The sequence below is a fragment of the Panthera uncia genome (assembly GCF_023721935.1).
Source record: "Panthera uncia isolate 11264 chromosome A1 unlocalized genomic scaffold, Puncia_PCG_1.0 HiC_scaffold_17, whole genome shotgun sequence".
Classification (NCBI taxonomy): domain Eukaryota; kingdom Metazoa; phylum Chordata; class Mammalia; order Carnivora; family Felidae; genus Panthera; species Panthera uncia.
Window position 1 is genome coordinate 5,487,407 of NW_026057577.1, and position 12,754 is coordinate 5,500,160.

Consider the following 12,754-nt stretch of genomic DNA (forward strand, 5'->3'; position numbering starts at 1 on the left):
AACATGAGACCCCTGGTCCTGTAATTAATAGTGAGTGTTCCACATCTCCTATGGAGTGCCAAGGTGAATGTCAGAGGACCCCACTCCTGTCCCAAGTTTATGCAGAGAGAGGGAGGGACTGGCCTTGAGATTGCCAGATGAGCTGACCACCAGCATGTTCCTCTGTGACTCCACTGTGGTGGTGGGCATGAGGCAAAGGTCATTCCCAAGCAGGCATTCAGGAAGAGTGGCTAGAGTGGGTGTGTCACATCTCACAAAAGTCAGCACACCAGCTCAGGGCTCACTCCCTTATCTGAACAGGCTCCTTTTGACAGGTCTTGGGGGGGGGATGATATTTAGGCTAAAGACACCAGTAAGAGGAGCCAATGCGATGTAAGTTTTGAGTAAGCCCAACATCAATGACAACCATCCCATTAAAACCCATCATTACCTACTTCCACTAGAATAAACTAAACTTCTCAAATGCCCTCAACACACCGAACACACTTTTCCTCAATAATTCTCACTGTAAAACAGACATTTGGGCTTTACAAGTACTTATCCTTCCATCTTTGGAAATACAGTTGGCAAACGATATGTTTTAGCTACCCTATGCACTCATCGTTGCCTGGAGAGAAGAAAGCCACGATGATGTGACTTTCCACACAGGTTGCCCTGTATTTTCCCAGCTGTGTCTGGTCAGGGCTCACTTTGCTCTTTCTGGTTTGGGCACAGAACCGGGGCTGCATTTGCTAGTCACAGTCTTATTGACCCACCACTTGCTAACACACCAGATTTAAGAACACCCAGAGTCTTCTGACACACCCCAAATATGAAAGATGAATAATTAAGAACACTCGCCAAATAAAAGCCCAGAGAAATGTCATCTTTAATATGTTACACGATTCACAGACCCCCCCAAAGCCAATGATGACCTAGGTGTTAGGATTCCCAATGGATTTGAAAGGAGACATCATTAAAAAAATGCTTAAGCAAGCAATTACAAATGTGTTTGAAACAAATGAGAATAAGTCTCAGGAAAGGAAGAAAGGTGTAAAGAAGTACATAATCAACAATTACAACGGAAAAGGATAATGACTACAATTTTTAACCCCCCCCACACACACACACACAACACAAAGAATAAAACCTAATATTTCTGTCACAGGAATCTCAGAAAGAGAAAATACAAAAAAAGTAGGGACTAAAAATATATTTCAAGAGAAAAATCAAAAAATTGTTTCAGGAAATCATGGCTGATTTTCCAAATTTGACAAAAGATGTGAACCTAATGATCTAAGAAAGTGAGTAAATACCAAAGAGTTGAAACCTCAAGAAACCCACCAGGAAACATGCTAGGACTACACTATGCTCCCACCCCATTCACATTTTTCCAGTTCTATCCCCATAAGCTTGCATGTGGGGCCTTGGAAGATAATGAGGTTATGTTAGGTCACAAGTTTAGGACCCTCATCATGAGGTTAGCATGCTTACAAGGAGAGATGCCAGAGAGCTGGCACTCTCTCTCCATGCACACATACAGAGAGAGGTCATGTGAACACAAAGCCAGAAGGTGACCATCTGCAAGCCAAGAAGATGAATCTTCCCAGAACGTGACCACACTGGTGCCCTTGTTGGATTTCTACCCTAGACAACTGTAAGAATGTGCATTATGGATTTTTAGCCATTGGCTTAAACTTAGTGCATTTTTACACATTGCAATAAAGCAAGATTCAGAAACTAAAATACATGGTGAATGGGACTTTATCAAGATTAAAACATTTTGCTCTTTTAAAGAGCCTGTTTGTTAGCTAACTTAATATAACGTATTATAATTATATGAATTATGTAAATAATAAATATGATTATATTAATTATATATATAATTAATGTAATCATGATAATATAATCATGATAATTATAATAATTATATATAATTAATATAATCATGATAATTATAATAATTATTTAAAATAATTATGTAATTATTTTAATTAAAATAATTATTTAAAATAATTATTAAAATAATTATAAAATAATTATAATCATGATTATAATATAAATTATATTAAAAATAATGTAGGGGTGCCTGAGTGGCTCAGTCCATTAAGTGTCCGACTTTAACTCAGGTCAAGATCTCCTTGTTCATGAATTTGAGCCCTGCATCTGTCTCTGTGCTGACAGCTCAGAGCCTGGAGCCTGCTTCAGATTCTGTGTCTCCCCTCTCTCTGCCCCTCCCCCACTTGCACTCTGTCTCTCTCAAAAATAAATAAATAAACATTAAAAAAATATCCTGTTAATAGGATAAAAATACAAGCTATACACAAGGCAAACATGTTTGCAAACCACACATGTGACAAAGAACTTGTATCTACACAGTATAAAAAAATTCAGAATGCAACAAAAAATAAGAAGGAAAACATTTTCCAAATAGGAAATGGGCAAAAGACATGAAGAAACATTTCAGCAAAGATAACATACAGGTGGCATAAGCACATGAGAAAATGTTATACATCACTAGCCATGAGGTAAATACAAATGACAACTGACTGAGTAATCACTCCCCGCCTGTTAGAAGAGCTGGTTCAACTAAAACAGTGAACAGATAAAATGTTGGAAAGAGGCGGCTCTCTCATGCATTGCTGGTGGGAATGTAAATAGCACAGCCACTGTGGTAAGACAGTTTGATAGCTGAACATAAACCCTACAACCTAGCAGTCAGGTTCCTGGACATTTATTTATCCCAGAGAATTTAAACTTAAAATCCCACAAAACACTGGGCACAAATGTTCACTGCAGGGTAATGTTTAATAGCCAAACCACTGGAAGCAAACAAAATGTCCCTCGAATGGATAAACAAAGCATTCCATCCACACTAGGGAGCCCTACATAGTGATAAAGAACATATATGCACACACACACACACACACAAAGTAAACTCAGCAAAACAGTCTTCTCAGTGGAGATGCAGAGCCAGGAGGGAGGCATCAGCATAATGTTCAAAATGAAATGGAAACGTCTTTCACCTACATATGAATACGTGCCATGACATGGAGACCCCCGTCAGGGTTCTGGTAGGTAGGAAGCTGCTTTCAAGGAGAATGCAGGCAAATGGTCTGTATAGAGCCAATGAAGTGGGGGTCTACTTCTGGGATGAGACTGATAAATGAGGCAGAAAACTGGTGAAGTTTCTAAAGCTAGCAGAGGTTTTTTGCGTTTGTATAGCATGAGATCATTTACATTGCCCCTGGGGGGAGAAAGGTTTTGCATCTCTATTCTCTTAGGCTTGTGGCTTAGTTTTCTCTTCACTTGTGCCCTCGAAAGAGTCTTAACAAGTCCTCATTGTACACAGTAAGTCAGAGTTGCCAGAGTCCAGAGTCCCTTGGTGGGCTTGTGTGATGGTGCCCTTACCATGACAATGAAGTCCACAGACAAGTCTTGTGCTTTTCCTGTAAGTCCTGCTTCTAACAGGTCCAGTCTGGGGGTGCCTATTTGCAAGTCCTCAGGTGAAGACATGTGATGAAGGCTGGACATTGGGACTAGCCTTCAATGATCCATATTTCTGTGACTCCCTGCTCTCCTTCCAGTGCTGTGTAGGTCCGTGCCCTTGATGCTCCTTTCGTATAAACCCTTGACTACTTGGTCTCTCTACTCCTCCTCACCCTGTATGGTAGTCCTGTGGCTACCCTTGAAACCTCAGGCATAAGTTTTCTTGCCCACCTCTGCACACTGGCCCTCCAGATCAGGGCCTGGTACACCTTGCGCGTTCAATAGATGCTTGTTGAAAAATCGCATGTAGGATGTCCTGTCTTTCTCTGTCGCCAAAATAAGTAAACATTGAAAAAAAATTGAAAAAAAAGAAAAGAAAAATCACACGGATGAGTTGGGATCTGAGGCACACTGTGAAGAAAACATGGGGGGTGGGAGGTAGTGGAGGTGGAAAGGCGGTTCCACAGAGTTGAAGGACATGACAAAGTCAGCAGTGGCAGGTTGGACTTGAGGGTGGGGCCAATGGTGGTGTAGTCCAGGTAGGGCCATGGGAAGGGCATGCAGAGCTGAAAAGCACCAACATTTCAAGGAGAAGGGAGGTGGAAGGAGTCTCGTATTCCCAGTGAGTCTCCCTGTCCCTGAGGGCTGCAGTTTCGGTCACGGGTCCCAAGTGGGGAGGGTGCACAGCTGCAGATGTCCATGGTTTGCAGGAACCTGAGGGAGAGTGAAGAACAAACACAGGGGCCTAGGATGCAAGAGGGAGCACTAGGTTCATGTACAGCCACCTCCCTGCGAAATCAGCTTTTCAAAACCTTCCTGGGTCTCTTCAGAGGTGACAGGGAGGTCTCCACCTGGGGAAGAGACACCTGATAGTCCCTCTCCCACTAGTCTGGTCTCTGGAGCCCTCTCCCTGGCTCCTGGCTGTCAGGTTGGCAGGCAGGCGGTCATACCACCTGGTGGGCGCACCTAGGTGTGGTGTTGCAGACCCTGGCGCCCGGCAGCTGTGCCCCCTGTGGGAGGTCGGGGGGCTTGGATCCCAGATCCAAGCGGGTATGCGGGAGCGATCCCATGGTTGCGCGCAGACGTGTGGGCCAGGTACTGAGCCCGGTGAGGGACACAGCTAAAGCTGCAGCTGTTCTGTGTGTCCTGGCTCCCAGACCACCTGCTGCCCAAGCTCCCAAGTCTCTCAGCCAGCCAGGGGCTGACGCCCACCCCACTCCCCCGCCGGGGACATGCTGCTGTCTGGTGCCTGCATCCAGGTAGCTGTGGAGGTAGCGGTAGCGGGGCACTCGCAGAGGACTGGGAGCCATGAGCCTCCAGCCCAGGAGGGTGTTGGCCCTGCTGCTCCTGAAGCCCCTGGAGGCAGAGGCCAATTCGTGGGATCAACTCCCAAAGGCGCCTCTGGGCTGCAGCTGCACTCCTGGAGTGCCAACACTGCCAGGGGCTGAGGGCGATGCGATGCCCCCAGGTGCCCCTGAAAGACCATATGCAAGAAGCCTAAAGGTGGAGCAGCTGAGACCCACAGCCTCTCTCCAGGACCTGCCTCAGTTGTGGTGCTGCCAAGATAGGGATCCTCGTGACAGGGTCCTATGTGGCCTTCCCCTGGCCCCTCTCTGTCTTCCCCTTCCATCCTCACCCCGCACCCCCCCCCCCGCCTCGTGCTACTGGATTCTTCTTGTGCTCCTTTCTGGCTGAGGTCTGGAGGACTCAGGAGTGACCTTTATGGGTTTTACCCCAGTTCCCTGGAGGAGGAGGGCCCGAGATCGAGTGGGGGGTTAGGTTCCAGTGGTGGGGAGCGGCACAGGTACGGGGGGGCTCCCTGCGTGCCCTTGAGGTCTGACTGGGTTGGTGGCTGGAGGGTGGAGGTGCGAACGAAGGAATGAATGCATGGACCTGCGGTTGTGGCGAAATGTCAAGGCAGGGCCAGGGAAGTCACAGCTATGAGCAGGACGAAACATTCCTGCCTGTGAAAATGAAGCACAGGGACCTCAGTGTGCAGGGAAACATTCCAGGGAGAGTCAGGGTGGTGGGCCTGAGTTGCTGGAGCCCAGCCAGGGAACTTGTTGAAGCCATTTAGAGTGGAAGCGGCAGGTCAACACAAGCCTCCTGCCTCCCCCCTGCACACCCCCTGCCCTGCCCCGCCCCTGGCGGCAAAGTTGCACCCTCTGATGGGGTGGGGAGATCCCACGCTGCTTTTTGCTAAAGGCGGTCCTTTAACATGGGAGTTAATGGGACTATGGGGTGTGGAGTCTGAATTAGGGGTTGTGCAACTCCCTGTTGAGCTCTTCATTTCTGAAGGCAATTTACTTTCAATCAATGAACTCAAAGCAAATGGGCGATGAACACGTGGAGCTCCTTTCTTTTAGAGGGTGGTCCAGACTCTTTCCTACTTGGAGTTGTGTGCTGGAGAGGACTGAGGTTTTGGGATTCAGTACAAGATCATTGGAAAATGTTGGGTGGGAACGTCTTCTTCGTACTCTCCCAAGGAAGGTGGATGGAAAAGCTCCTTGTTCCAGGCAGACTTGTCGGTTTTGCTCTTCATATCTGTGGGGCATGGTGCTTCATGTTTCTGTGGAGCGCCTCCTCTCTTGCATTCATTCCATGTTTTAAGAGTTTCAGACCTTAGGAATCACATCTCCTCTGCGACTTACCAGGCAGCACGAGGGAGAAGTGACTCTGAGCCCACCGTGTCCCTAGAAACCAGTGCATGTGTACTTGAGGAGCCAGTGCTCGCCTCTCAGCCTCCTTTTGAAATCAGTTCTTGAGCAAATGCTCTTTCATCCCATGGGTTCTCCCTCTCCCAGGTTGGTGTGTGTGTGTGTGTGTGTGTGTGTGTGGTACTGTGGCCTGTATGTAGTCCGGACTGCGTTAGGAACCCAGTTCTTTCCAAAGACTGTTTTGTTGCATAGAATTTCTCATTTCAATAGAGTGTTCCAATCCTGTCTCAAAGGTTGAAAACATCCTGAAGGCAGCACCGTGACCTCACTGAAAGCAAAAGCCTAAGAGCAGAGGCTTTCACAAACTTACATATCAAGATGACTGGTACTTTTATGTTTTCAGTAAGATGGTGTGGTGTAGGCCACTTTTAGCAGCTCACGCTCCTAAGGATCTGTTTTGTCCCCGGGGGGTGAGTTGTCTGTCTCAGGAATCAAGGAGATTATGATTATCTTGAATATCATTATTTTCATAATTACCATGATTACTATATTCTTCATATGCATCGCATGGAATTTGATACATGTGCTTGATACCCGAAACGTTTTCATCACAAAACGCTCACTACAACAAGGAGAAAAAAATAACTTGTGTGATGGACAATGTCCCTTACCTTTATTGTACTGTTTTAGTGGTATGTACATATGTTAAGAGTGATGAGAGTGTCCACTTAGATCTAAGGAGATTTTTGCGACATAATGATCCTTCAATAAACCATAAAAATAATTGAAAATCTGACATAGCTAGTAATCTGTCTAGCACTCTGTCCTTTTTGATATGAAATAGTAAGTAAAGAAATCATCTTTCAAAAACTGCCGAGTCATAATAATTCCTTATTATTCAGGTAGGTCTGGTGAATGTAATGGAATGAACTAAGGTCTTTGAAATAGAGGAAGCTAGAATTTGAGCTACTGAAGTCATATTTACTCTCTATTTCCCTGTTGATATGGTCTTTTTTTATTCGCTGATGCCTTTTGCCCTTTAACCTATTTCCCTCCTTCCTGCCCCTCACCTTTGCAATCATCTTTATGTATTTATGGGTTTGTTTTATTATGTTTTGAGAATTTTTGTATTTTGATTTCTTATTTTCTGTTTCAGTTTTCACATATATGTGCAAGCATTTGGTACTTGTCTTTCTCTGTGTGATTTATTTCACTTAGCATAATGCCCTCCAGGCTATTATAAACAATGTGGCATAATACAGGTGTGAAGGTATTTTGGGGAGTTAGTGATTTCATGTGTTCTGAGTAATACCTAGGAGGGTTATTGAGGGAAATTGCTGGATGCTATGGATGTTCTACTTTGAATTTTTTGAGGAAACTTTATATTGTTTTCGACTGCCGCTGCACCAAGTTCCAATCCCAGCAACAGAGCACAATGATTCGCTTTCCTCCACATTTTACCCAACACTTGTAATTTCTTGTCTTTTTGATAAGATCATTCAGACAGGTTTCAGGTGATATCTCTTTGGCTTTGGCTTTTCATTTCCCTAATGTGGAGTGACATTGCACATCTCTTCATGTATGTGCTGGCCATCTGTATGGCTTCATTGGAAAAATGCCTCTTCAGGACTCTGCCACTTTCATAATTGCTCTTTGTTTTTGCATTGTCGTGCTATAGGAGTTCTTTATATCTTTTGTCTATCAACCCTTTACCATGTATGTAGTTTGCAAGTATTTTCTCCCGTTCACTATGTTGCCTTTTCACTCTGTTGAAGATATTTTTGCTGTGCAGAACTTGTTTTTTTAGTTTCATGTAGTCCCACTTCTTTATTTTTCCTTTGTAGGTTTGGCTTCTGGTGTCAAATCCCAAAACTCAGTGTCAAGACTGAGATCAAAAACATTTTCATGGGTGGGTTCGGCACTTGGCTTTAGGGCAGCAGAAAGAATTGCTTAAGACTCCATGCAAGTCAAGAGAGGCGACAGGGAGTTTAAGGGACGTCTCCGTGAGCTGCTCTCAAGCTCCTGTAGTCATTAAATATACAAACAATGTGCAACACGTCAGTGGGCCACATGCTAGAAAGAATGTATTAAAGACATGGTGCAAACCAAATTTAGACAGGATAGAATATTCCATGCAACAACATGATCTAAGGACTTTGTGAGCACGTGCAGAACCCAACCCCTACATACACATCTACATACACCCTACATACACATACACATCTACATACACCCTACATACACATAGATCAGCGTAGTCTAGCCTGCCCCCCAGGGGCCCACCAACTAGGCAAGTGAACTGCTGCTGGCTGTTTGCAGCAAGGCCAGAGAACAGTGATCTGCTTTGCAAAGCGTTCCCTATAATCTCCTAACTCAGGACAGTATTGTGCGATTTCCCACACCTTCTGCCCAAGTTTTTATCCAGTATTTTTCTGGTTTTAGGTCTTAAGTCTTTTTTTTTTTTTAATTTTTTTTTAACGTTTATTTATTTTTGAGACAGGGAGAGACAGCATGAACGGGGGAGGGTCAGAGGGAGAGGGAGACACAGAATATGAAACAGGCTCCGGGCTCTGAGCTGTCAGCACGGAGCCTGACGCGGGGCTCGAACTCACGGACCGCGAGATCATGACCTGAGCCGAAGTCGGATGCCCAACCGACTGAGCCACCCAGGCGCCCCACGTGTTAAGTCTTTAATACATTTTGACTTCGTTTCTGTGTGTGGTGTTAAATACATGTCAAGTTGTTTTTCTGTGCATGTTGTTTTTCTGTGCCCAGGGTTTCTGACACCACCTATTGAGGAGACTGCCTTTTCCTCATGTTATATTCTTGGTTCTTTTGTTGTAAATTGGCTACATATGCGTGGGATTCTTTCTGGGCCTTCAGTTCTGTTCCAATGATCTGTGTGTCTGTTTTAACACCAATACCATAGTGCTTGGGTTATTGTAGCTTTGAGATCTAGTTTAATATCAGAAAGCATGATGCTTCCAGCTGTGTTCTTCCTTCTCAAAGTGACTTTGGCTATTCAGGGCCTTTTGTGGTTCTGTCCTCATTGAAGGATTATTCTATTTTTGGAGATGTGCTTAAGCTTTGATAGGGATTGCACCTAGGGAATGTGTAGATGGCTTTAAGTAGTGTGGACATTTTGACCATCTTAATTCTTGGGATCCACTAGCATAGAATGTCTTTCCGCTTATTTCCGTCCTTCAACTTCTTTCTCCACTGATTTCTGGATTTCAGTAAAGAGGTCTTTCATGTTCTTGGTTAAATTCATGATTTTCTTTTTTAAGTTTTCTATGTTTATTTACTCTTGAGAGAGAGGTATACAGAGAGAGAGAGAGAGAGAGAGAGAGAGAGAGAATGAGTGGGGGAAGAGCTGAGAGAAAGAGAGACACAGAATCTGAAGCAGGCTCCAGACTCTGAGTTGTCAGCACAGAGCCCAATGCAGGACTCAAAATACAATTCATGAGATCACAACCTGAGCCACAGTCAGATGCTTCACTGACTGTGCCACCCAGGTCCATAAATAAGGTTTGTTTGGATATACGTTTTGTTTAACCAGACACAGAGAGCTGTGACATAGACATATCCTTCCCAACACATTCCCACAACACACCCTGTGCATCTTGGGAGGTAGCCACCTTGTGTCTATTTTCTGTCCTGAACCCAGTGCCTGACTCAAACGTTCAGTGAATTCATCTCAGAATACTGCAGTTGGGAAGAGACCTATATTTTTCATAGAGTTGCTGGAAGGCACCTCAAAATCATTGAATTTTACAAAGTTGTTTCTGATCTGCCTGGAATCCTCTGAGGATGTCTAAGTTGGAATGGCACTTTCTTTGCTGAGAGATCAGGGAGCCCTGCAGTATTCCTGTGTGTCTTGTGGTCACCAGAGGGTGCTGTGTGGCTGCTCATGACAAAGACACTGTTCCCCAAAGATGGGGCTGGCAGGTGCAGGGCTTCACTGCTGGAGGAGCCTGAAGCGTGGAGTGGCTTTACTCGGTATCAAACCGTTGACTGAGTCTCCATCCTGCAGGCTCCTTGAGCTCCTGGTGTGCTATGTAAAGGACTCTCTTGCTTGCGGAGGTTCAAGTGGTTCTTGCTGTTGCCACTGAATCCTCAGGATGAACACATTCAGGTCATGGTCTTTAACTCATTGACCTGACCTGCACTTACAGGTACTTTCCTGAGAGTAAGGGACCCAGCCTGGGTGGAGGGCCAGCAAGCAGACAGCAGTGGCCCAGGCTGCATCCTCCACTGGCCTGAAAGCAGGGACTGGCTGCTCTACTGAGAAGCAGAGCTATGGAACAGGAGGTGCACAGGTGGCTGGGGTTTGTCATGGGATGGGGCCTGGACAAGTGTGTTCCGGGACATGGGGCAGGGATGCTGTGCAGGAGATCACAATGAGGGAGTGTGGTTTCTTTCCTGCCCCATGGGTCACTCCTCAGTACCCTGATGGCCTCAGTGCTGGCTTGTCCTCCTAATTCTTCAGGTATCCAGGCAGTCCCGGGGGTCCCTGCTTTTCACATAAGGCCCCAACGTAATAAAGAGACTGTAGATATTGGGAACTGGAGGCAGCACCCGCAAAATGCATATGAATTATGTTCCAAAAGTTGTGCTAGGTGTACAAGCCTAATAAAGAAAGAGAGATTTACAGTACACATATACCGTTCTGTACAATGACAAGAGTCAAAGTAGTGAAACTGGCCCAGTCATTCAGCTTCTGGAGATGCAGAGTAGATGATGATGTGTGGCCACCGAGAATGCAGAAGGGGACAGGACTGTGCCTGTCCACTGTGGGGACATCACGTACTACAAGATCATAATCCTGGATCCTTCCATGCCCAACCTGTCACACCACTCATAGACACAAACACAGACACCTGCTGCACTCAAAGTAAAAGGACTGGGAAGATGACACCATGCCTTATGGGTGATTATTTCTTCGAAGAATATAAATTTTTATCCGCATTTATTTGTATTTATTTATTTATTTTCATATTTATTTATTTATTTGGAAAGAGCGAGAAGGAGAATCCTGACCAGGGCTTCAAGCTGTCATTGTGGAGCCTGACTTGGGACTTGATCTCAAGAACCAAGAGATCATGACCTGAGCCAAATTCAACTCGGAAACTCAAACGATTGAGCCACCTTGGTGCCTGTCCTCATTATTTAAATCTTTAGTTTACTACATAAACGTCACCTGCAGAAAACCTTTAAGATCTTTGTACTTTATTGCCTAATAGATTAGCATAAATGGAATATTGAATATTTCATTTAGGTATTTTTATAATATGCACATTAGGCCAAATCAGCATGGCCTGCCCAGGAAAATGAAACATTGTCAAGGTATCCCTCTGGTCCAGACGTTTCTCTTCTGGCTTCTGGTCTTGTGTCAAACCTCAAAGGGTCCCCATGCCAGATAATGAAGATATTCCAAGTAGGGAGCTTCACATAATCTTTGTTCTTTGGGGAGTATTCCTCGGTCAGAAAAATATTAGTTTCATTGAATTTTTAATGAATTATTAATCACTCTCATGTTATGTAGCCAGACACAACAGGCCATGTTGTATTTTTGCACACACCTGAAAATTTTGGAGGAGCTAAAGCAGCAGAAACCGATATCGGTGGTTGCAGAGACTGGGGTGAGGGAATGAGCCATGGTGATTAGTAGTACACGTGTCTGTGTGATGGAAATGTTCTAGGAATACATAGTGGACATGGTTGTAAATTCCTGTGAAGGTATGTAATGACACTTGATTTATAATTTCAAAGGATCAGAGTAAAATTTTATTTGAAGTTAATTTATGTTTTATTTACAAAGAAAATACATAAGGCCGTTAAATATCTCTATACAAACCACAAAAATTACAAAGACTGCAATGACAGCGGAAGGGAATTCATCCTTTGGGGCTGCAGCCAACATGAGCCGCTGCTCGGGAGCTAAGGCTGGTTGCTCAGCTGCAGCAGGTGGTTGCTCCAGCCCTTCCATGCCCCTGCCAGCTGGGGCTGGAGGCTGCTCAGGCTGTGGGTCCACCAACGGGGCACGTGGCTCTTCCAGCTCCTGACAGTGAATCAGAGCTGGGACTACAATCTGCCCTGGTGGGTTTGCTGCAGGGAGGCTCAACTCTTCTATGTGCTGAGCTCTAGGATGAGTGGTGTCCTTAGCCAGTTTGAGCTGCAAAGCTGCAGCAGGTGGTTGATCCAGCCCTTCCGCGACCCCGACAGCTGGGGCTGAAGGCTGCTCAACTTCTGGGTCCTCCAAAGGGACATGTGGCTCTTCCAGCTCCTGACAGTGAATCAGAACTGGGACTACCACCCGCACTTGTGGAGAAGCTGTAGGGAGGGTCACTGCTTTTTCTAATTGCTGAGCTCCAGGATGAGTGGTGTCTTCAGCCAGCTTGGGCTGCGAAGCTGCAGCAGGTGGTTGCTCCAGCCCTTCCATGACCCCGACAGCTGGGGATGGAGGCTGCTCAGGTTCTGGGTCCACCAAAGGGGCAGGTGGCTCTTCCAGCTCCTGACAGTGAATTAGTGCTGCGACTAACACCTGCACTGGCAGGGATGCTGCATGGAGGGTCACTGATTCTTCTAATTGCTGAGCTCCAGGGTGAGTGCTGTCTTCAGCCAACTTG